Genomic DNA, 24058 nt, shown 5'->3' with positions numbered 1-24058 from the left:
CCGCGAATACCTCGTTGAGCGACGCGCAGCTCCGCTCGCCTTCTGCGAGAGGTCGGGCCACCACAGATGTTCTCCCCAAGGGGATGTTGTGGGAGCGAAAGATTTTTTCGATCTTCGCCTGGTTGGTGACCTTTGAGACGATCCTCTCCGCCTCAAAGAAGGCATCGGGGGCGACCTCGACCTCCTACTCCACCGCCGGCCCAAAGTTGGGGATTGGGGAGTCCGGCATCACCGCCTTTCCTTTGTCCTGCTGTGAGGCCGGGCTGCTGACGGTCTTCTTGGGAGCGTTCCATTTCGGGGCCATCTGGTCGCCTAAGGAACAAAAGAAAACATTTTAGAAAAGGCAACCCAAGCATAAGGAAAAAGCAGTGTTATTTGCACGAGATGAGGTAAGCCCAGCCCGTGGAGAGTGGGACCACGCGGTTCAATGAACACGCGCCTGTGCTCCCAACAGATCCCCGATTACTCGAAATTCGTGTGTCAGGAGGGTAAGGATAGAATTTTCCTTGGGAGGAAAGTTTCAGTAGGCAAAAATTGCAAAACTGCCTGTGAAGCGTGTTCCCTAAGCTACCCGGTTTTGCACCCAAAGTTCCAAAACTCCTACCCAGAAATTTTCCCCAGAAAAAGCATCCTGTAAACCATACTCTTAAGTGATTTCCTACAGCAAAAATACCCTAACCTAAAAGGCTTTCACCCTCCGTATCCACAAAACCCAGTAAACCCTTGCATGCGGCTACAGTAAAATATTTACCTAAGCTACAGTGAAATATATTTTCAAAACACACATGGTCAGGAAACTTACAGTGTCTGGCTAGGAGGTGGATGAAGGTATCGCCTAGGTGAAAGCTTCGTCGGAGTATTGGCTTCCAAAGCTTTGAAGAAATCCTTACGTCTGAGCTTCTTGAACGCTGAGTGTAGCAGTCACAGAGAAGAGGGTTTTTTCTTCTGAGATGAAGAGAGAAGTTCTGAGAAATTTCAAATGAAAGGGTGGCCATGCGTAGGGTGGCAACCCCTTTTTATATATGTGAAGGGTCATGTGTAGAGGGCCGTTGGATGGCCTTGATGAGGGATCCGAGGCCCTCCACTCGAAATACGAAACGACGGTTGGGCATAGGCTAGGCCATTAAATGCGGTTCTCATAAAGCGTACCGTCACCAACCACGATGTTCCACGTATCAGGCGCCTGCGTAAGAGGTGGAATGTGAAGAGTTCATGGGGAAGCCTAAAATCCCCTACTGTGGTCTTATACGACGTGGTATACCACGAGCAGGGCTTGGGGGGCAGATGTACGCCTTGATTTTCCCACGGGCTGATTAGCAAGCTGAGTTGCGGCCTAATCATGATTATCTCATGGACATCCCCAAGACCGGAGCTTTCGTCATAAGGTCGTACCTCCTTAGCTCGAGGAAACCCAAGGGTTCGCCAAGATTGCCCAAGACTTGAGCCTGGACTCTAAAGGCCGAGGGTCGAGTTAAGTATCCAGCTCGTGGTACGAGCTGAATATGGAGGCTATGACCCTTTGTAAATTCAACACACGCAAGGTAAACATGCATATATCAGACATTGCGTGTCTGATATGCCCCTGACTTCTCGGACACGCAGCAGGAACGTGCGTATTCAGACACCCACGACTGGGTTGGCCCGTGTGGCCCATTATCTCCTTACCTATCGATTTGACCACACTTATGTTTCAGGTTTAGGAATTAATCATGAATGTCACAAAGTTGATATGATAGGTAAGAAGGTCACGGGATGACCTTCTTACCAACTCCCAGGTGCCTTCTCCTATAAATATGGAGACCCTGGGAGTTGATAGGGGTTCGATGATCTCTTGTAAGAAATATCCTGTAATCATATACCCAGAATAGAGCAATAATATTGACTAGTGGAGTAGAAGGATTTTAACCTTTGAACCACTTAAAAACCGTGTCTTGAGTCACCTTTCCATTTCCTAAGACCATATATCTTTTTCGGTTCATTATTAGCACTAATCCATTTCTCTTCCTTTCTTAAATTACTTGTTGCCGAAGAACCGCGTCAACATAACTGTTTTTCAAAAAATATCTTGTGTTATTACAACTACAAACAAATATTTTAACCATTAAAAAATAATAAAATATTAATAGTTATAACAATCATAAAATATCACAAAACAGTTAATCGAATTCAAATATCCATAAAAATATCTAACTAACAATATTCAAATTTCAAATAATTTAAATATTAAAAAATTATAGAATAAACAGATATTTATATTTTCAAATAAAGATTTAATAAAAATATCAAGAATATAAAAGAAACTATCTTAAATATCTGATAACTTAATTATAATATTTTAATATATTAATACATTAAAAGATTTTTAATTAAGTTGTTAGTCTATTTTTAAATTTTAATTTGAATCTTTGCAGAAAATATCTAATTATTTAAATCTCAACTAACAAAAATATCTTATTTTAAATGCAAAAACAAATTTGATATTTTTGGCTTTTGATTATAAATAATTTATTTTCACAATTTTTATTACTTTAATTAAAAAAAATTTGGATGAACAGTACCACAGGTACTGTCCAATGCGTGGCTGGTGGCTGGGCGTGCGCGCCCATGGGCAGGCAGGCCAATTTTTCCAAAAAAAACAAATTTAGCAATTTTCAAACCAAAATCATTTTATAATTAATTTTTAACTTGTTTTACACAAAATAAAGCATATATAAAAATTACTAGCATAAAAAACATAACAAAATAACCTAAAAATTGCTAATAATCGCATAAAATCAATATGCTGTATAAAAACATGAAAACCATCCGATTATTCAAACACATCAAATAATCCAATTTTTAACATGTTCATGCATGAATATAAGATTATCAAAAGGCTCTGAGGCCAGTTGTTGGGAAATTTACACAGGATCTTTATTTATTTTCATGTAGATCTAATATTGAACAAATTAATATGAGATAACCTAGAACATGTTTCTAAAATTGAATTCAAAGAGAAACAAAGATAAGAATACTTACAGTATACACAGCGAAATGAAAGAGTTCTTCCTTCAGTTTCTCTAACTCTTGCATCCTTTCTATCGCAGAGTATTATCAAGAAACTGAACTGTTCTTCTAATTTCTTCACAATCTTCCAATGTATCCTTAGAATCACCTAGACTAGTGTGGGCAATTCTCAACACATGAGATAGATATAGAGAGAAGAAGAGAAAATAAATAAGAGGCTTAGAAAATGACTTGTGTTTAGAGAGAATCTAAAACTATCAGAAAACCAGTAATTAAACTTATTTGTCGTCTTCTCTCTAAGCATTCTTTTTATAGACTCAAGTAGGTCATTTAATTTAATTACAAAATTAAGAAAATAATAGCCAATTTGCAGCCCTAGGTCGAAATTATCATGGGCTTTAGGCCCGTGAAATTTCTCATTTGATTATGAGCCCTTTGGACTTAAAATCAAGGCCTGTATTATTTTCTATTGATTTAGTTAATTAAATAATTATATAAATCCATTATCAAATTAATTATTTATAATTTGAACCTTGATTTTAACTTATTTATTAATTTAGATACCAATTTATCTTAATTAATAAATCTTTCCTAATTTCTCTTTTCTTCTAAAAATACATAACTCTGTGAAACTATATCCAAAATTGACCTGGTCAACTTTGATAATTCTAATTGATAATTAAATCAATTAATTGAGACTATCTAGATGATTTTATCCAAGGTACAATGGGGACCATGGGCCTATGAAATCAAGCTCCACTAAATTATCATAAATCTAACAAATAAATTTACTAACTTATTAATTCCTCATACCTCCACTATAGACTCGGAATTGCACTCTTGACTTCATAGAACGCTGTATAACAAATATAGATACGTTATTAATTATCCATTGTTACAACCATAATTGTCACTCAATCCTCTATAGACGGTCTTTAATGATATGGGACTAAAATACAATTTTACCCATCATTGTATTTTATCCTTAAAACACTTAGTTCCTTGTAAATGATATTTCAGTAAACTAATTTTATTACTGAAATGAGATCTCTATCATTTAACACCTTGAACCAAACTAAAAAAAAACCATCGTTTCACTTCTTCATCAAAAGCTAGAGATGTTCATATCTATGATTAACACTCCCACTAAATTATACTACCGAGTGCCCAAGATGTAAGTATGGGCTAGTCTGTAGGGTAAGCTGGTAACGAACAAGTCAAAGAACTCAAATAGTATAATCAGTTAGAATACTAACCACTCAGAATTGAGATTGAATTGGCCTATGGCCAACTATATGATATGACTAGAATAGATAATAACAGTATGTTCACATATCTTATCAACTGTCAATATCGGTCCAGTCTGATGTAACAAATACATCCGATCTTATCTACTTTACTAATGTTATGGAACTAACATAAAACTATAATGTGTAAGTAGATCATATCGTAGATTGGTAAGTCAATGTAAATCACGTGTACTGACTAATCTTAGGACTAACTTATTTTGAACATATAATCATATTTATATTCCATTGTGATTATGTCACTATAAATAAGATTAGCTATATGCTCAGGATTTAATAGAAGTTTATATTAAACAAATAATCATGAAAATAAAACATGTGAGCAAAGTGATTGACCAAGTCAAAAAATTATTTCTTATTCTTTTATTGATAATAAAATGAGATTACAAAGAATATGGGTTTTAATTAGGGCATAAAACCCCAACAGCAAGAACATCAGGAGATTCGGTTGAGTCAGAATGGGTTTTGGCCGACGCACCTTCATGATCAGAGACATCATCAGAGAGGGATGCTCGGACCGTTTTGGAAGACCCAGGAACAGTGGCGAGTGGAGCCGCTGATGAAGGAGGTCTAGATGGAGCTTTGGGGGCTTCGAGGTCAGGAATGACCACGATTTTGCTCGTTGTGGTGGTTGCGTCAATGAGGTTGGGTTGAGACAATGTACTCTTTCAAGGCTTTTTCTTGGTAAGAGATGGAGATGCAGTCAACGAGCCAGCCTTCAAATCCTTGATATACCGAGAGCCACTTCCTCTAGTTTTCACCATGGTTTCACGAGAAAGAGAGAAAACTGTCACAAGAAAAGAAAAAGAAAGTGAAAAAGAAAAAAGAAGAAGAAGGATGGAGACGGTTGTGAGAATGGGGCCTAGGATGTCCGAATATAAAGAATGAGAGAGATCGGGATTTGATATTTATTCCCTTTTTGAGAATGAAATGGAATACACACTTTCGTAAAGTACACGATAATATCCCCAAAAAAAAAAAATAACTACCAACATTAGCACACAAAACAAAATTGGGAAACAAGCCATAATAGGAAACTTTTGATCCTAAAATAATATGTGATAAAAACAAAACAAAATTGATACAACATGCCCTTTTTGGTACACACATATTTGATTCTCCTTTAAATGTGTATATATATATTAATTTATTTGTTTATTAAAATCTTTTATATATATATAACCAAATGTACCAAAAATATCCCATTTTTTTATTTGTGCCCAAAGTCTTCGTGCCCTTGTCTGTGGAGAGAGAAACAATCATTAATTCAATACAAATTTTTACTATAAGGTTAGAAAATATATTTAATATAAATCATGCTTTTATTTTATAAAATAAAATATCACAAAATATTTACTCCTATCTCAAAAAATATTTTATTCAAATCAATGAGTGTATATGAGACTTACAAATTTTTCCAACAGTACATCTTAAGCATTTGTGTGTGATTGTGAAAGCAGAGATCATTGCCCTGTATGACAATTTTAGCCTTTTTCAGGGGCATTACCCTATGTGGCAATTTTTAGCCTTTTTCTCAAAGAATACCCAAATTAGACGCTTTCACACTACACTGAAGGTAGCCTTTATCAGTGGTAGAGTATCTTCTACATAATTTTTGTTACATAGTTCCAACTTACTCAAATATAACAATTACACAACCGTGTAGGTAGCTCTATTCTAAGATGGAGCCTGAAAATACTTTTCAAAGATCAAATGCTCATACACTAGAAACACAGATTGATTTGGAAGAATATAAATTGGAGGGACTTTTTATTTTGATTTTGATTTTGATTTTCTTAAAAATGTGCATGATATATATTAACTATAAATTATAACCTGAAGTAAAAATACATTTTGACAAAATGATTGAGACATTTTTGGTGGACAATGGCAGAAGAAATTACGCAACTTGTTCCAGCACAGGGATATGGCACAACATACAAAAAAATATTAATTAGAACACACCCCCAAGGATTTCCTGAGGGAATCAAACCTGAGTGTATCAAGGACTTTTGTAAAAATGTCTGCAATTTGTTTTTCCGTCTCAACATATTCTAAGATCAAAGTTTTATTTTCAACAAGTTCCCTGATAAAATGATGACGAATGTCAATGTGTTTAGTGCGAGAATGTTGCACAGGATTTTTTAAGATATTAATTGCACTAGTGTTATCACAAAAAATAGTGAAGGTTTTAAGATCAAACCCATAATCTGTCATCATTTGTTTCATCCATAATAATTGAGTACAACAGCTTCCTACAGCTATGTACTCAACCTCAGCAGTCGACAAGTAGATTAAATTTTGTTTCTTTCTATGCCAAGAAACCAGATTGTTTCCTAGATAGAAACATCCACCACTTGTACTTTTTCTGTCATCTCCATTGCTTGCCCAATCAGCATCACTAAAACGAACAAGGTTAGAGTTTGTTTCCTTTGAGTACTAAATTCCATACTCTTGAGTACCATTCACATAGCGAATGATTCGCTTTACAACTGTCACATGGGATACCATAGGATTCCCTTGATACCAAGAACATACCCCAACACTGTAGCTAATGTCAGGACGACTAGCTGTGAGATACAGAAGACCTCCAATCATGCTTCTGTAATGTTGGATCTACTTTAACACCATTTTCATCCTTGGTCAGTTTGACCGTGGTTCCCATTGGTGTTTTAGCATGTTTAGCACACTCCATCCCAAATTTCTTGATCAGATTTTTTGCATACATACTTTGAGAGATGAAGGTTCCATCTTCTGACTGTTTGACTTGCAATCCTAGAAAATAGTTTAACTCACCTACCATCCTCATTTCGAACTCATCTGTCATTTGTTTGACAAACTCACTAACGTGTTAGAAGTAGAGCCAAAAACAATATCATCAACATAGATTTGTGCAATAACAATACCATAATCAACATTTTTTATGAAAAGAGTTTTATCGACTCCACCTCTTTTATAACCATTCAAAACAATAAATTTAGTCAATCTTTCATACCAAGCTCTAGGAGCCTGTTTTAAACTGTAGAGAGCCTTTTTAAGTTGAGAAACATGATCAGGATAATGTGGATCTTCAAAACCTTTTGGTTGTTCAACAAATGCTTCTTCATTCAAAATTCCATTTAAAAAGGCAGATTTAACATCCATTTGGAATAATTTGAAACCAACAATACAAGCAACAACCAATAGCAATCTTATTGACTCAAGTCTTGCCACAGGGGCAAAAGTTTCATCGAAGTCAACTCCTTCAATTTGAGTATACCCCTAAGCAACTAGCCTAGCCTTATTTCTTATTATTGTACCAAATTCATCCATTTTATTTTTGAAGATCCACTTGGTACCAATAACATTGGTATGATTTGGTCTAGGAAAAAGAGTCCATACCTCATTTCTTGTGAATTGTTCTAATTCCTCTTGCATTGCTTTTATCCATGACTCATCACTCAAAGCTTCTTTCACATTTTTTGGTTCAAAGCTAGATGTAAAGCAAACGAATTGAACCAAGTTCACATACCTTTTTTCTTGTCACCATACTTTCTTCAATATCAACAAGAATGAGATCTGAAGGGTGATTCTTTTTAATTCTGGCAGAAGGTTCTCTCTGTATTGAATCTATGATGATTTCTGGCCCTTCCTTTGTTGGTCGTTCAAATGATGTTGGAACAGATCCAGCTTCTGTTACAACTTTTTCTGAATAAGAAGGCATAACACCACCTATTATCACAGCAGGAGATTCTGTCTGAGAAGTTTCGGCAATGAACCTATCAATTTCTTCTTTATTTGAATATTAAGAAAAATCTTTTAAATCATCAACAACAACATTGGATGATTCCATAACAGTTTGAGTTCTCGTGTTATAAACACGATAAGCTCTACTATTCATAGAATATCGAAGAAATACTCATACATCACTTTTTGAATCAAATTTTCCGACATTCTCACGATCTCTAAGAATATAGCATATACACCAAAAAACATGAAAATAACTTACATTGGACTTTTTACCTTTCAAGATTTCGTAAGGAGTTTTAGAGGTATCTTTTTCATGTATTTTTTAAAAAATTTGGTCAACAAATCCATTTCATCTTCATCATCATTTTCATCTGAATATTTTATCTTTGATGATTTGAGAGCAACTGATTTTTCTTTGGGAGCACTTGGTTTTTCCTTTTGAAGAATTTGCTTACTGAGTTCAAACGTTCGTAATGAACCTATCAACTCCTCTACTTTCATTATGTCGAGATCTTTTGCCTCCTCAATTACTATGAGCTTCGTTTGAAACCTGTCAGGAAGCACTCTAACAATCTTTCGAACTAACAAATTATTTTCCAATGTTTCACCCAAAGAAAAATATTTATTAGCAATGTCACATAGTCTTTCATAGAAATCAGTGAGAGACTCAGTTTCTGTCATTCTAAGATTTTCAAATCTAAGAATTGGTAGGTTGATAGACTAAGTATTGGTTTGTTCTCTCCCATGGCGAAGAAGAAGAAGCTGATACGTAAGCCTGTTTCTCGAGTAGGTGAGCAAGATCTACAGCTGAGTTCGAAAGAGAAGACTCCAATTCATTCTTTGGACAACGATCGGGTGCCTGAAGGTCATGAGATTGCTATAGTGTTTGAAGAAGATGAGACAAGTGTTGTGGATTTGAATCACAAAATCGAAGAGGTTGGTGGGTCGGGGGAAAAAGGAACCCAGGTTTTTAACACTGTAGGGAATGGAAATGTTGCTTCGACTTCTACGATGGCTTCCTGGTCAGACAAGGTGGATGAAGGAGACTTTCAAGCTTCAACTCAGCGACAGTGGCAAAGTTTCACGGCTAGTAAAGTGTCCTTCTCTGACCAGAAGCTTGAGTTCACTGAACCGTTATGCAGGGAGGGACAGAAATTTGCTAGAATTGATGTAGAAGAGGTCAAATTACAATCCACAAATTGGAGCTCGGCAGTCATTTGCATGGTGCTAGGTGCTAACCCCCCAATGGTTGCTTTTGAAGGGTTCATAAAAAGGGTTTGGGGTCATCTAGGGATTGGTCAGATAGCAAGAATGACAATGGGTCTGACTATGGTCAAATTTAATGATGATGCTACAAGGGATCATGTTTTAGAAAATGGCATTCTCCAATTTGATAGGAAGCCTGTAATTATACGCCCATGGACGACAGATATGAGTGCTATTCGACTTGTGTGATCAGTTCCTCTTTGGATTCATCTATAGGATTTGGGGCTTCAGTATTGGGGTAGTAAATGTCTAGTGCCCTAGTGAGTACAATTGGCAAACCAATAATGGTGGACAAATTCACAAGGGAGCGTTCGCGTATTCAGTATGCAAGAATTCTGGTATAAATGGAAGTTACTGATAACCCCCCTAGAAGTATACAATATATCAATGAGCATGTCCAAATCATGGAGCAGGGGGTTGAGTATGAATGGTTACCCATTAAGTGTAAGACTTGTGCTAGTTTTGGTCACTCAATGACAGACTGTAGGAAAGACCAGAAAGCTCAATGGGTCATGAAGGAGTCTACAGCTAAAACAGAGAGGAAGGATCAGAGGAATGAAGGAGTTAAGGATGTAGAGTTGGAGAAGCCTGTGGTTCAGGCTAGTTCAGACGAAGGTAAGGTTCAGGTCAACCCAGTTGAGACTTTACAGCCCAACAATGAGGAATCAGCTGCTAATGACAAAGGTACTCATGTAAGCCAACCTTGGCTTACCCCTAAATGGGTTGCTACTCAAGCCAAGGAAGGACAGAGTTCAGAAATTAATGCTAAAAATTCAGGGCAAAAGTACAAGAAATCAAAGAAGTTTGTGGTGCTTCAAGAGCAAGTGATAGGTGGTAAAGAAGGTAACACAATTTATGTCTCTTCAAATGGATAATTGTAACATTTTGAGTTGGAATATTAGAGGGCTTAATAGCTCTAATAAGCATAGCCCTGTTAATGACCTTGGTAGCAGAAATAAAATAGGAGTTGGTGGTTTTTTAGAGACTAAAATGAAGGGAAATAAAATTAGAGAGTTCATGGAACATCAATTTCCGAATTGGGATTTTCATACAAGTTCAGTTATTGAAGGCCGGCTGTTGATAGTTTGGAGAAAGATCTTTGTTAAAGTCAAGATTCTTGAGGAATCTAATCAATGTGTTCATTGTTTGGTTAAGATGGCTGGTGTGCAACAAGATTTTTTTGTCACTTTTGTATATGGTTTTAATTCGATTGAAGGAAGGAGAAATCTCTGGGAAGGGTTGCAAAGGCCTGCTCTTATGGACAAAGCTTGGTTAATTTTAGGGGACTTTAATGCCCCTTTTTCAGGTAAAGACAGATCAGGTGGTAAGCCTATTTCAGCTTTAGAATTGGTTGATTCCATTCGGTGGCTTGAGGGTGCTCATGTTGAGCCTCTAAAAAGTGTAGGTTCCTATTTTACTTGGACTAATAACCAAAATGGTGCAGCTAGAATATACTCAAAAATAGACCATGTTCTTATGAATGAGAAATGGATTGATTTGTTCCCTCAGTCCACTACAGTATTTAGATGGGAAACCATTTCAGACCATTATTCCTGTCTAGTTAGCTCTTAGCCTTTGGAGAAGCTGGGGTTAAAGCTCTTTCATTTCTACAATTATTGGACAGATCACCATGAATTTCGAGAGCTGGTTTTAAACAGCTGGAGGTCACCTCTAAGAGCCACAGGTATAAAAGCTATTTTTCTAAAGGTGTTGAGACTTAAACACCGATTGAAAAGTTTTAACAGGGACAAAATTGGTGATCTGAAATTAAACTATTATAAGGCTAAAGAGATCTGCCAAGAAGCTCAATTGCAAGCTCAAGCCCACCCTCATGTATTTAGCTATCAGGAAGAAGAGAGGATGGCTGTTGAAACTTTCTTGATTCAGGAAAAGCTGTATCATAGCTTTTTAATCCAGAGGAGCAAAATAACTTGGCTGAGACAGGGAGATATGAATACTTCCTTCTTTCATGCTTTTTTGAAGAAGCGTAAAGCTGAGAATGGTATTGTCTCTTTTATCACGGATGAAGGCAAAATAGTTGATAATTTCTCTGAAGTTGTATCTCATTTTGTGGGTCATTTCAGATGTTTCTTAGGGAGTTCTAGTTTGGCTACAGGTAGGATTAATATCCAGAATATTGAGATGGGTACTAAGCTTTCTGTTGAGCAGCAATTGAAGCTTCTTAAACCTTTTTCAAAGAAGGAGATTCGGGATGCATTGTTTGGCATTCCAATAACCAAATCTCCAGTACCTGATGGGTTTGGTTCAGGCTTTTTCAAAGCTATATGGCATGATTTAGGGGATGAAGTCTGTTATGCTATAACTCAGTGTTTTGAAACAGGTTGTTTCCCATCTAAGTTGCATGAAACAACCTTGTCTCTAATTCCTAAGGTAGCTAACCCCTCCCGGGCTGTTGACTATAGACCCATAGCCTGTTGCTCTACATTGTACAAGTGCATGGCTAAATTGATTTGTAAGAGACTGGCCTTAGTTCTCCCAGATCTTATACAGCCAAATCAGGGAGCTTTTGTTAAAGGTCGCTCTATAGCTCATAATATAATGATTTGTCAAGATCTCATCAAAAACTATGGGAGGCCTTCTACTTCACCAAGATGCGCTATCAAGATTGATCTAAGTAAGGCCTATGACACAGTAGACTGGAGGTTTCTTGAAGACCTTTTAACAGCTCTATGTTTTCCTATGAAATTCATAGGGTGGGTTATGTCTTGCGTGCGTAATACTTCTTATTCTCTACTGATGAATGGTAGAATTGAAGGCAAATTTAAAGGTGAAAAGGGGCTGAGACAAGGTGATCCCATGTCTCCCCTTTTGTTTGTTCTTATAATGGAATACTTGATAAGAAGTCTTCAACTAGCAGCGCTTAAATCCTCCTATAGATATCACCCAATGTGTAAAAGTCTCAAGCTTATTAATATGTGCTTTGCGGACGATTTGCTCTTATTTTGTAAGGGATCTCTCTCAGCTGTAATAATTATTAAGGAGGTTCTTGAGGAATTTGCAGCTGCTACTGGGCTTTCAATCAACTCAGGAAAATCTCATTTTTTTTGGAGGAGTTAATATCAATGAAAGAACTCGGATTGCTTAATAAATTAATCTGTTTGAAGGAACTTTTCCTCTTAAGTACCTAGGGGTGCCCATGAGACCTACTAAATGGAGACATGAAGATTGTGAGATAATCCTTCAGAAATTTCGATTGAAACTTCAGAATTGGGCGAGTAGACATCTCCCCTTTGCTAGGCGTATCCAACTTATACATTCAGTTCTGCTTGGGCTTCGAAATTATTGGATGACCATATTTGTTTTGCCTCAAAGTATTATCAAGGAAATAGAAAAGCTTTGTAGGAGTTTTCTGTGGGGCCCTTCTGGGCATAGGAGCAAGCTGCATATCCCATCTTTGCAGAAGGTTTGCCTCCCCAAAGCCTATGGTGGTCTGGGATTCAGAGATTGAGCTAGTTGGAATCGGGCTGTTTTAGCTAAGTATGTATGGGCTATTTCTGCAAAACCAGATCTGTTATGGGTTAAATGGATCAATTCCATTTATCTGAAAGGAGTCAATATCTGGAACTATGAACTGAAGTCAGATTGTAGCTGGTATTGGAGGAAGCTCTGCCATCTCAAAGATAAATTTAGCCCTGCTGCTATTCTCACTGCTGGTGCGCAAGGGAAATTCCAGCCTTCAAAATTATATAACAGCCTTTTAGACCAGCAAAGGGTAGATTATTATCAGGTTATTTGGAGTAAACTAATCCTTCCTAAACACAGATTTATGCTATGGTAGGTGGTCAACTCTCAGCTATTAACTAGAGATAATCTCAGTAGACTGCATGTTCCTATGACCACATTGGTCTATCCTGTTTGTGAGAGGTATCCCGAGAGTCATTCTCATCTATTTTTTGACTGCTTACTCTCTAGACAGTTTGTTAAACTCATCTTTGACTGGTTGGGGTTCGAAGCTTGGCCTATTGATTTTACTGGCTGGATTGTTTGGCTGGCTAGAGTTCGGAATGGAGTAATGGCTGCTATATTGAATATGGTTTTAGCAGCTGTTATTTACAGCATCTGGAGGAATAGAAACAGGTGTTTTCATGATGGTTACTATTTGACTGTTTTGAATCTACTAAAGGAAGTTAAATACATAATTAAATATAGACTTTACATAGTTACCAATAGTCAGATTTCTGTCAAAGATCAAGTGTACATTCGGAACCTTCAATGTAATTAGTTGAGTGTCTTATCTGGTTTGTGGCTGGTTGGTTTGCCTGTTTGTATTTGAGTCTTTGACTCTCATTTGTATTGTTCAATTGTTCAATGAAGTTCATTTTCTTCTTGATCAAAAAAAAAAGATTTTCAAATCTTGTAGTTAACATAACAAGCCTAGAACGCTTGACATCAGCAGTTCCTTCAAATTGAGTTTGAAGGATTTCCCAAGCTTCTTTGGCAGATTCACAAGAGGATATTAATTTTATGTATCCTTCACCAACTCCATTAAAGAAAGCATGCAAGGCTTTTTTGTTATAACTAGACAATTTATCTTCAGCATCGGTCCAGTTAAGTTCAGATTTTACCTTTGTTACATCATTTGATTCAGATGGAGGTGTCCAACCGGTTAAGATTGATCTCCATGCCTTTTCTTCTTGAGATTTAATAAAGGCTCTCATCCATACCTTCCAATAAGGATAGTTAGAATCATTCAGTAAGGGAGGGTGAGTTATAGATCCACCTTCTGCAAAGAAATACATTTCACAAGGCACAAAACAAACGGAAAAAATACAAGATCTCACTAAGAGTTTAGTGACCCGCTTTGATACCAATTGAAATTCCATATTTTAATATTACCAAGTGATTTAAAATAAACAAATTAATTAAATGCGGAATACTAATTAAGTTGTTTAGACAAATTTCAGTTTTGTTCACACTACTTATGCAACTGATTAAACAAAAACAAAAAAAACAGGTAAAAATTCAACACACGAGAATTTTGACGTGGTTCAGAAATCCTTTCAGATAACCTACATCCACGGGCCCAAACCCAGAGAATAAACCAATTAGTAAAGAAACAATGTGTACAAAAGCATTGACTTAAACAATGTAAGACTCCCTCTTAAACTATTGCCGCAATCTTGTTGTACTCTTCTCTACGAATCTGGTTTTGATGCAACGTTAATTCTCTTGAAATCCCTTCAAAGAATAGTGAGTGCTCACTTCCTCCCGAAGTGAGACTTAGATAGAATCCTCTCCCAAAGATCCTTATGAACACGTTCACAATAGACACTACCTATTTACAAAGGACTAGATAGATATCCACAAGTATACTCAACACTCTCACAAAGATTAAGGTGAACAAACTTAATCTCTACAAATAAAACACTCTTCAAAATAACGTAATGTTTACAAATTTTCCAAAGGCCTTGGCAAGATATTTATAGGCAAGGAAATCGTCCAAGGCCAACATTTTCTGAGATCTTTGAAATCAAATTGCAAATTTCTTTGATTTAGGAAATCAGCCAGCCAGATGAATTATGTGTCGACATAAAAGGAAACTGATGAGTAAGCAATGTCATCAGTTTTATCTGGCAGAACGAACATGGTCATTTCTTTTAACATATATTTTCAACACCTTCTTTATTCCAGAATGAACATATTCCCTTAAAATAATCTTAAGATACTTGACATACATATTTTTACCAAATAATGTTTATTTGTGATAAATAAGGTGAAAATGTATTCACACTTAAAATATATTTTCACACTAAAAAATCAGCTAAATCAATTTGATAATAAATCATGAATCAATAAGGATATGCTACTGATTTTCCTCAATAGCTTTAAAATATTTTTGTCTAATTTAAAGTTAGCCAATAAAGAATTTTAAACTTTATAATTAGTAGAGATTGACCAAGATCAAATTTTTTTCTTCTTTTTAGTAATATATTGCATATATCTATATAATGGCAAACGTGGAGAGAGAAACTTCATGCACGTCATAAAGAACATGTTTTTACATGCACGCCACTTTTTAATTTCATTTTTTTATAGTGTTATAACTATATATAACTAATCTTTATAGGGTTAGTATTAATACATGGGGTTTGAGCTAATTTGGTATCAATTGAATTAATAAATACTAATAGGATCCAAATCAAAAATAAAATACCATTTTTGATTGAGTAAACTCCTATATGCAAAAACCAAAGCCAAAGCATGCATTTTCCATATTGTGTCTATTTTCTTTAATAAAAAATACATATTATGAAAATAAAATAAACATACAAAACAAAACAAAACTAAGTATAAAAAAAATCTATAGGAAATCAGACATCACATCTTCTAATTTTCTAGCCTAGCCATTTGTCACAATCAACACCAACTAAAGGGAATGAACGACTCAAACATAGTTATTTCAGTTTGGAATGTTAAGTTTCTAAAGCTTGCATTCCAAATCATTAACTTATCTCTTGCAATGTCTTATTTATGAAAACTTTGACTAAATACATATAAAACACTCATTGTGATTATAGTTTTTTTTTTGTCAACATTTTTAGACAAAATAATGGCAATCAATAAAGATTGAATGTCAGCGGATAGATTATTAGTGAAATATAAGGATGGAGTTGAGCATTCCATGGAGTTTTGCGTAAGAAATGCTAAAGATACTAATAACATTTGTTGTCCTTGTATTAAGTGTGGTAATGTTCAAACAATGAAAATTACTGAGATAAATGGTCACTTATTTAAGTATGGAATAGATAAAAGTTATAAGATGTGTTTTCTGCATGGAGAAAAAATCACATTTAGTAGAGAACCTCCATCTAACAAGAATAATTGTGATTATGTGACTGATGACGAGAGAGATGACATTGCAGAAATGATAGGTGATGCACAATTTGAATCAGATTTTGATCAAGTAAAATTTCAAACTATTTTAGAGGATGCTGAGAAACCCATTTACCCTGGTTGTAATAAGTTCACTAAACTATCATCACTTCTTAGGTTTTATAATATAAAAGCTAACCATGGGTTGAGTGATAAGTGTAACGTCCTACGTTTTCGGGTACCCTTAAACGACTCAGGTCGGGATTTTTCCCCCGGGTTAAGAATATTATTTTAAATAATATTATATTTTGTTTGTAAGTATTCCATGAGTTATTGCTAGCCAAAATATGAATTTTGTGATTTTAAAAGTCAAGATAAGACTTTCGGTCTTGGACCGACACAAAAACCCTGATCAGGTAAAAATCTCGGAAAATAAAATGAAAAATTATGACAATTATATTTTGGGCATAAAATACATTCATAAAAGTTAAATTTTGGTCAAAAAATAATAAACCTAAAAGAAAATGGAAATTTTAAGGCATTTTGTGTTAAATGCCTAATTTTGCCGAAATGGGGAATTTTATTCCATGAATGGACCTTAGGTTAAATTTTATTATGTGATTAATTAAATTAAATGTGAGAGACATTTAATTTAATTAATTAATGTTAAGTTTGTTGATTAAAACTTAATAAGAGTGAAAAAGGTGTCAAAAGCCAATTTGGACTTTTCTTCTTATGAAACATTTATTAACCTTTATAAAAAAAAAATGAAATGATCATATATATAGCAAGGGGTGACCGGCCAAGTGATGTTTTGAAACCCCATTTATTAACTAATTGAGTTTAAATCCCATTTATTTAAAGGTTTGGGATATTGTCAAGTGGGCAAGTGGGAGTAAAACACTTGAGTGTTTTTAGGGTAAATTAGATAGTATAAACTCTTCCAACCCTCCCCAACCGACCACACCACTCTCTCTCATTCACTCATCTGATTTTTGAAGACCTCTCAAAGTGTTATCTCAATATTCAACCTCAAGAACACCAAGGAAACTTGGAGGCTAAGTCTTGGTCTAGGAAGTATTTTTCCCTAAGGTAAAGTTTCACTAATCTAGGCTTTTGTAAAGTTTTAAGCATAGAGTTTCAAATAGCTAATTAACTATGTTGTTGGGGGAACTTGGTTAGGGTTTTTGAAAGGTTTTGAAGGAGTCAAAGCTTATAGGAAGGTCCAAACCTTAAGCAAGAACACCAAAGAGGTAAAAAGTTTACTTTTGATGATTTTGTTGTAGGGTTTTTAGTTTTAAGCATGATTTTGTATATTTAATGCTTAAAGTTTCTTGTTGGTGATGTAATAAGGTTATGTTAGTTGTTTAATAATATTTATGATGCATGTGTATTGATTTTTGAAAATGGGAACCAAAACCCCCAAGGGTTTTGTAGGATATCCTAAAACAAAACATGTTTTGAGCTGTGACTTCCATGGGGTCAAGCAGCCACTGTATATTTTTTTTGTAAAATTAAATTGTACTGTGATGTTGTTGAGATTGAGTACATAAAATTGAGCTTTTGAAACACTAAAAAATGTTTATAAATGAGTAAGTTATGCTATTTCAAAGTTTAGGTAAAAAACTGTTTTTTCGTATTCTTATTTTCGGAACCAAGTTTGGACAGCCACTGTATAGGGCAAATGAACCCAGTTTTTTCTAAAATTTTGTGGACATATTTCTGGGATAACCTATTATTCCACTGTAAAATTTGGTAAGAAAATATTAAAGGGTTTGAAAGTTATTAACTGTCAAAGTTTAGAAAAAATAAGGACTTGAAAATAATGTCATTTTTACCTCACTGTTGGAAAATGATTTCACCAATAAAAAATGCTCATTTTGACCTAAGATTTTACAAAGACCTAAATGGCATAACAAAAATGGAATTGGGAAATTTTGGTAACAATTGGGTAGTAAATTTCAAGTTATGAACTAACGAAATATGTAGTTAAAAATGTGAAAAATAGGCTTTTCACACTTAGTGTAAAAATGAGATTTTGGAACATAAGGTAAAAAGTAAAATTTTGCTTATTTCAATATATAAATTGGTAAGTCTTGAAATCATATTTTCACTAAAATTACCCCTTTGAGTTTAAATGAATTATTTTTATTAAAGAGCTTTTATTCTTTCTAAAAATAAGAGATTTAATTTATTAATAGTTAATAAATTAAAAGAGGGTTTAAAACCCTATAATTTGAGAAAATAATTAAATGAATTATTTTTCTAGTAAGTAAAATTGATTAATTGATTTTGGAAAATAAATTAGTCAAAATGGGAAATTTTTAACGGTTTTCCTAATTAACACAAATTAGACAATTTTCTTAAAACGGTTTTTAGATATTAAAACCTTAAGAAAAATAAAAGGAAAATTTAAGAGTTTATTTTCTTTAAAAAAAATAATTAAGGAATTTATTAGTATTTTCTGGATATAATACCGGCTAAAATCTTACATATTTTAACCGACTAGTCGAAAGTGCGTGTTAATAGCGATATCTTGAAAGAATAAGATTTTTAGCGGATTGTGGGAAAATACCATTGTGATACCCGAGCCTAGGTATCGAGACCTTAGGATAGGCCTCCCCGAGACTTAGGGTTTAGTCTCGAAAATTTTGTATGACTTTCCTTAATAGGTTTAAAACCAAATAAGGATTATAAATCCTTACAAATGACTTTTATTAAAATGACCAAACTGCCGAAAATAATAATAATGAATTATGAGTGCCATAATTAATCCGAGTATACTGTATGGATAACTACAGTATTGGCTAAGCGTAACTGGACTGAACGTTGGAGGGTGAAAACCTGCTGAGCGCTAAGGACTCCAAGTAAGTCAACTTATATTGTATGACTGCAACGTGAAATGATTATTGTCTTGTATGTTAGTATAGGGATACATTCACATATATAGGCTGTCATAGAAAGTTGCTTAGAGACGTTAGTCTAGTGAGTGCTGATTTAGAAAATATGAATGGTAGATGTCCGTCATATCCTAGACGGTTGATCCCCGTCACACTGCTTGATTTTATTTATGTCCGGTTCATTATCGCGACGAGTGGCCATGAGATGAGGATAAGCTGGTTAAACCTAGGGGTGCCAAGATAAATGGGACCTAGGGGCCCTCATGCTTACTTAATCATTGGATGGATAGAATCCGAGAAAGTGCTCTGATAAGTTATTCCCGGATAGCAGCCGTGAATATTGGCCATTCAGTGAGAGTGCCTAGAGATACTAGGGGTTGCCAAGATTGAGTGAGGATGAACACCCTAGGGGCAACTGCTCACCAGCACCACTGATTAACATAGAAGTCTCCGTAAAACCATGTAAATTGGATTACACTCTTGAATAAGTAGCGATGCCCTAGGTAACACGATAGTTACCCTTGATGAGAATATTTATTGGCTAGATCTTAGTGTGGGGACTCGGTTCTCTTTTACAGATTAGCAATTATGTTGGAGGGCGCGTTACGCATGAATTGTTGGAAATTGTCGAGCGTTGGTCTCGAATTACGTTGTGATATAATATATCTGCTTTCTCTGGGATTTTCTGAGTGCAGGGATATATTTATTGATAAGATATAGTTGTGATATAATATATCTGCTTGTTCTGGGATTTTTCTGAGTGCATGATTTTTATCTAGTTATGAATTAATTTATCCTTGGTAATCAGGCATGACCATAAGTTTTCCAGGACGCTTTAGCGTTCTTGAAATTGATTGTGTAGGGTCCGGATGGGTCCGGAACCCTAATTCTCTACATGCTTTGTTTGAAAGTTGATTTTACGAAGCGTTTTCGCTTACCTAGTTGTTTCATGTTGTAGGTAAGGGCAAGGGCAAGGCAGAGCAGTGAGCGCTGGAGTCTTCCTTGCAAATGTACATGTGGACCGACCTTTTGGGAAGCCGTTTTATTTTTGGAAATGTTGTGTAATTTTCCTAAACTAGGCTCACTCTACTCTTTATAAAACATGTTTGTAACTAAATGTTAAGTATGGCCATACGACTTTTTTAAAAGTTTTTTTTTCTATGGGTTTTTGAGACATTTTGTTAAATGAAAACATTTTTATTTCCGCATTATCGAGTCTTGAAAATCCAGGTCGTTACAATAAGAGCTTTACGGATATACTTTCCTTTCTAGGAGAGTTATTACCCAAAAATAATGAAATGCCCTTTTCGTTTTATGAGGCAAAGAAGACATTGCGTTCGTTAGGCATGCAATACAAAAAAATTCATGCCATTATCAATTATGAGGCAATGCTATTCTACTATATTTATTATTTATTTCTAATGCAGCATATTAAATGTATGCTTGCTATCAAAACGAGTGACAACATAGTTGCATCGTGATACATCCTTAAGACTGATAGTACAGATATCCATGGCAAAAAGATGCCTCAAGAAGTTGCTCGTGTAGTCGTTGAGGTAGCCCACGAAGAGATGGCTAGGCTAAAATTTCCTAATTTGAATTCAGGGATCACTTTGGTAGGTCAAGCAGTTGGGGTACCAGTAACATGGCATAAACATCTTATTATCGATGAAAGTGAGCAGGGATAGGTAATGTCTATAAGTTATTGTCGCCTAACTTATTTTATTTTGAAATTTATTTATTTTAACTTTTCCTTGGGTCGTAAGCAGAAGAGAAAGCAAGAAGATATTGAGGCGATGATACATTCCACTCAACAGCCACAACCCCCAAAGCTTCCACATGTAGAGCCATTGACACAGGAGGAGTGTCAATCTCTCATAATGATTTGGCATCTATGTCAAGCACTTTGACCTCTTTATTGAAGTTTGTATCACCATGGGATAATGACTACCACAAGAAGATTAATATCCCATCGCATGTTTTTGGATACAACATGATTGCTACGCTTTTCAAGGATGATGTGACACAATTTTGTAACATGGACAAGATTGGGCAAACTCCAATGATATTGTATTTGAGGTATATATTCATGTCTTTTATAATTTAAAGCTTAAATTATATGCATGCGTTTTATAATTAAATATGATTAATTTCTCAGTTGTTGGATGATAGACTACATACAAATTGGTTGGATCATTTGTACGCATTTTAACATCCACGTGAAGTTAGTGTGGGTCATAAGAATAAGCATGCCCAAGCACTTAAAGATCGATTCATTCAAATGGGCGAGAAGCAGTTCCTTATTTGTCCCTGGAATAATAAGTTTATATTGGTTTTGAAATGATAAGTTCATATAGTCATCTTCTAAATATTTGATTGTTTGTTTTCTAGTGAACATTGGGTGTTATTGCTATTTCAACCTCACTCACATTCAGTGGCGTTCTTGGATCCCATTAACCTTCAATTATGCATTGAGATTCAAAATATAGTTAGGGTGTAAGTTTATATAAGTTTCATTCCTTAAAGTATATTATCTTTTTAATAGTACTTGTTTGCTAATTAAAATACTTTTATTATGTATAGTGCTTTAACGCTATATCATACGGAAAAAGGAAAAAGAGTTGTAAGTCTAAAGTATTATAGTCCAAAGGTAAGTAACATTCAACTTTATAAAACATAAGATTTAAATTATAAGTATACTAACAAGTATATGTAATATACTTTTATATTTGTCTATGTTAACAGTGCCGACAACAACCAAAAACCACAGAGTGCGGTATCTACTGCATGAAGTATGCTAGGGATCTCATTTCACAATAAAGAACTAGATCATATCTATCGAATAATGTAATAATTAAATGTGTTTACCTTTTAACTTTAAGAAAGTTATATTTTAATTACATATATATTTGACATGTAACTTATAATTTCAATTATTTGCAGTTCAATTCAGATTTACTGTATACTGACGCTGAACTTAATGAAGTTCAAGAGGAGTGGACAAAATATATTCTACCACATCTCGCTACCTATGTGAAGGGATTTAGTCATTTTTGGAACTTTGTATTTCTTTTATTAGAAATTGATAGAACTAATCAAATACAAAATCAATCTAACAAATTATAGGTTGAGTTAATTTAGCTTTTTGATGTGCATACTGTGCTAAATATCCATTTTATGACAAACTAGATTTTTTGGAACTTTTGCTAGATATCCATTTTATGACAAACTTTTTTGGAACTATGTATTTCTTTTATTTAGAAAGTGTTAGAATTAATCAAATATAAAGTTAATGTTACCAATGTTGATTTAATTTAATTTTTTATGTGCATTCTTTTACTGCAATTGCTGCGTTAATTTTGAAACCAGGGGCAATGACAACTTATTTGCAGTGTCCTCTGGTGTGAAAACTGCGCCAGTTAAAAACTGTCACCATAGACAGCCAATCACGACACCTAATAACTGTCGGCGTTGCCAACAACTGCAATGACCCAACTATTGCTAAGACCTTGGACCATTAAAAACTACTAGACTTAACTACTACTTTTGAAGGAAACATAAGAAATAATCATAACTTTATTAAAACTCCAAAATAAATATTGTATCAATAACATAAAATTATAAGTTTAAAATGTAATATGGCATGGGTACCCATTGTTTAAAAGAAAAACATAACTTTACATTAATTATTCAAAAACTAAATGCGGAATTTCAAAAGAAACATAATTCAAAAGACTAAATAAACGTCATCCTCGATCGACACGTAGTCCACTCAGTCCATTCATCCTTAACACACAAGCCAAGCTACCAAGAATCTTTCCGCCTCCATATCTATTTTCCTGCATCACACTAAAAATAAAGGAGTGAGCCTAATGCCCAGCTAGAAAAATCTACTAACAATCACATATCATAAGATAAAACTATATTATAAACATATACTATAAAACGTATGATTATAACAACATATATCATATAGGACTATAACTATAATGGCCATCATAAATTATTGGGGCTTGTTAGCTAAGCAAGTCATGTGCCCATAAATTTGTGGGGCTTGCTAGCTAAGCAAGTCATATGCCCAATATAACTTCTTGGGGCATCCTTATCTAAGAAAGTCATATGCACAATCATAAATTCTTGGGGCTTGCTTATCTAAGCAAGTTGTATGCCCAAGCGACTGAAAACATATTCTTGGGGCTTGTTGTTTAAACAAGTCATATGCCCAAGGACTACAAAACATACTATACATATACTCATCATAACATAAACACATAAAATCTATCCTATTTTCCTTACCAAAATCCGGGATATTTGGGAACAAGAACGGGATTAGAACACTCCTATAAACCAATAGTAGAAAAGGTGAGAATCTCTAAGAATAAAGATGAATATGAAAACTAAACCATCAAGAAGAAACTTAACAAGAAGGACCTTAAGTTTCAAGAACTTAAATACCTAATCAAGAATCATAAACAAGAGTTAGCATCTGAATAAAAGAAACTAAAGAAAACTAAAAGATTATAAAGAACTGAACTTAGGAATAGGAATACCTTGATTGATCTAAACCTTAATACCAAAATCACACTATTTCTCACTTCCCAATTGTTTAGAAAAGCTTAGAATGATAAAGCTTTAATCCCAAACCCAAATGTATCTCTCTATAGTAATACTAGCACCTTAGAGGCTCTGATCAAATGCTTCAAGAATGAAGAAAATGGTTGAGCACTAGGTCCTATTTATAGAGATTGGGGAGTGAAACTGTCCTATTAAAAAAATACTTAAATCCTTAAATAAACATGATTATGACAAGTGTCATACTCTTAATGGTTCTGGAAGGTTCTAAAGTTTCTAGATCTTTCTTTTATTTAAAAATACTTAAATCCTTAAATAAACATGATTATGACAAGTGTCATGCTTTTTAATGGTTCTATCTAAACCTTAGGTTATAATAAATATATTTCTAGGAACAACAATATTAATCAAACCTTATGTTATAATTAATATTCTTAAACTATA

The 24058-nt window shown here is 34.6% G+C and overlaps 1 long non-coding RNA gene across 1 annotated transcript; it reads left to right on the top strand.

Annotated features, from left to right (window-relative positions):
* Window positions 1-17203: 17203 nt before the first annotated feature.
* On the top strand, window positions 17204-20166 carry LOC133833841 (uncharacterized). Its single transcript, XR_009893164.1, has 3 exons — window positions 17204-17395; window positions 18944-19009; window positions 20001-20166. It is a non-coding gene; the product is annotated as an uncharacterized LOC133833841 (long non-coding RNA).
* Window positions 20167-24058: the final 3892 nt, after the last annotated feature.

Source organism: Humulus lupulus, chromosome 5 (assembly GCF_963169125.1).
Source record: "Humulus lupulus chromosome 5, drHumLupu1.1, whole genome shotgun sequence".
NCBI classification, from domain to species: domain Eukaryota; kingdom Viridiplantae; phylum Streptophyta; class Magnoliopsida; order Rosales; family Cannabaceae; genus Humulus; species Humulus lupulus.
Note: the sequence above shows the minus strand (reverse complement) of the source record. Positions and strands in the feature narration are given on the sequence as shown.